Source organism: Gorilla gorilla, chromosome 2 (assembly GCF_029281585.2).
Source record: "Gorilla gorilla gorilla isolate KB3781 chromosome 2, NHGRI_mGorGor1-v2.1_pri, whole genome shotgun sequence".
Lineage (NCBI taxonomy): Eukaryota > Metazoa > Chordata > Mammalia > Primates > Hominidae > Gorilla > Gorilla gorilla.
Window position 1 is genome coordinate 106,442,201 of NC_086017.1, and position 2,648 is coordinate 106,444,848.

The 2,648-nt window shown below is 31.9% G+C and overlaps 1 pseudogene; it reads right to left on the minus strand.

The window, feature by feature from the left end:
* Positions 1-1,164: 1,164 nt before the first annotated feature.
* LOC109026040 (large ribosomal subunit protein eL22-like) lies at positions 1,165-1,644 on the minus strand (annotated as a pseudogene).
* Between the last annotated feature and the right edge of the window lie 1,004 nt (positions 1,645-2,648).

Genomic DNA, 2,648 nt, shown 5'->3' on the forward strand with positions numbered 1-2,648 from the left:
AAAAACGGATTCCTCTTATATTGAAACTATACACATACTCAAATATATTATTTGTGTTAATATAACATTTGATGTTATGCTATGTTTTGCATATGTTACCAGAAAATAAGGCTTTAAAATGCTGATTTATTTGTTACTCCTTTAACAAGTATGGGAATTGGAAGTAATATTTAACAGAGTAAAAAGTAATATAAAAATCAAAATATGTGTTCTGCTACTATGGAAAAATATATAACACCATCTAGTTACTCCTTGTCCTAAAAGAATGTGTGATATATTTGTTAGAATACATAGTACAATTCAATATGTATAGTCTATAAATTTCAAACTATAAGCATGAAAAAAATACTGAAACAAAGGATTTATTAGTAAAATGCTTATTTTTTAGCATTTTTTGAGGGAGATACTATGCTTGCTATAATTTCAGACTCTGATTATGATTGATGGAGCCTTTGCTGTGCTAAGTAATAACTTAATAGTAAGGGACCTATCTACTATCCAGTATAATCCAAAATGCTTTATTTACTTTCTATACCATCCTCCACTTCCCATAATTCAATTCAAGGTATTTCTATGATCATATATAATTTTCCTCATTTATTTTAATATATATTAATAACATAAAATCATTAACACTCAATTTAATTGGAAATCTTTCAAAATTATATATCATAGTTTGTTATTGATGTATTTTTATTATTCCGGGTTTCTGTTACATATGACATGTTGTGGCTGCTGTGTTATTACTGCTTTTTTTTTTTTTTTTTTGGCCCAGAAACCCGCATTTTATTGACAGTCATTTTCCCACGGAGAATCTTAGAAAGACGTCGCGTTTTCTTTTAATGAATGAGAGAAGCCCACTTGTATCCCTGAATCATTGAGAAAAGCAACAGATACAACTGACAGTCACACTTTTTAAAATCAAACAGTCACTACCTTCAGCCCACACCTCCACACCGGCATCTGCCTCCCCAATGGCTGTCAGTCCGGTAAAGTCACCCTCTCCTTCTGCTCTGGTATTACCACGAGAATTGAAATTTTTAAGCAGAAAAAAAAAGAAGTCAAGTTACAAATAAATGAGTGGCGAACCAAGGGAAGCCCTTTGACTATGATTTCCAATTTTCTGTTCAATCCACACTGCAGAGATACAAGGATAAACCACCATTTTGGTTCCCAAGTTTTATTCAAGAACTCATACAAAATCTTCCAGATAAATGAAATTTAATCCTCGTCTTCCTCCTCTTCTTCGTCCTGGTTAATCTGGAAGTAACGTAATTCGTAACTCTCTTTGCTGTTAGCAACTACGCGCAACCAGTCACGTAGATTATTCTTCTTCAAATATTTTTTGGTGAGATATTTCAAATACCTTTTGGAGAAAGGCACCTCGGATGTCACGGTGATCTTGCTCTTGCTCCTTTCGATGGTCACCACCCCTCCACCAAGGTTCCCAGCTTTTCCGTTCACTTTGATCCTTTCTTGCAAAACTGCTCAAAATTGGCAGCATCCATGATTCCATCTTCTACAGGGTGGGTGCAATCAAGAGTGAACTTCAGAACTTGCTTCTTTTTTTTGCCCCCCTTCACCACAAGCTTTTTCACAGGAGCCATGGCGGCAGCGGAGTTAGAAAGGCTATTACTGCTTTTTAATGAATACTTGCAGATTTTAGCTAATCTGCAACTTCACATGGTAAAATGTAGAGAACAGTAATATTCTGTAGTTTTGAAAATAAAATATCTTTGACTATATTATTCTGTTTGTTTAAAATGTGGTTCATGTCATAAGTATCATGTCCTATAACATAATAATATAAAACACCAAGATCAATAAATCAGATCAAATATAGAAATATTTTTTAAAAATTATGTATGTAGATAATATTTTTATTTTGACAGTATAATAAAGAGCTAATTAAAAATTGGAGAAAATTTCTTTCCAAATTGGTATAAATCCTGAATTATAGTTTTTTAAAAATGTGTAGTTTTAGTCTAATGCCACCAAATTTATATTGTATATCTTGGGAAGAATCCTTACTTAGTAGAATCCCTTGGGTGAACTGTTTTACTGCTTAGCTAAGAACTATTTAAGATTAACGTTTCAATTATTTGACAGCAAACGTGATCTTAAAAAGTGTTTTAAGAGCTCTAAAACACTTATTATCTCAAGTAGTTGGAAATGGTCTTTCACTTTATGTACACTCTTAATTTGATTAACATTTGTTATAGAGCTTATAGAGATAAATGTCAGCCTAAAACCGGGCTGAAGTGCTAAAAATTTTGAATTAAACAAATGCAACTTAATGAGACCTTACTGCAGATCTTCACAAAACCCACATAGAAATGCTCAATGTCTTGCACATTGAGTTACTATTAGAATGACATGGAGTCCATACAAGATTATTCTTAAATTATATATCTTCAGTTTATTGTTTTAATATTCTGAAGTGTTTGCATAATAAAATAAATGACTTATATATGTTGTAGAGTGGTATTCCTACACTTCTAAAGTTAGGAAAAAAAGGAAAAACCTTCATTTCCGATAAAATTGACACAGTAGAAAACTCACCCTCTCTTTGGAATATAATCGAAAGAAAAGATCCACATATTTCAAATCAAGCTATATAATTTTAAGTACTTATTAGAGTTTGAAAT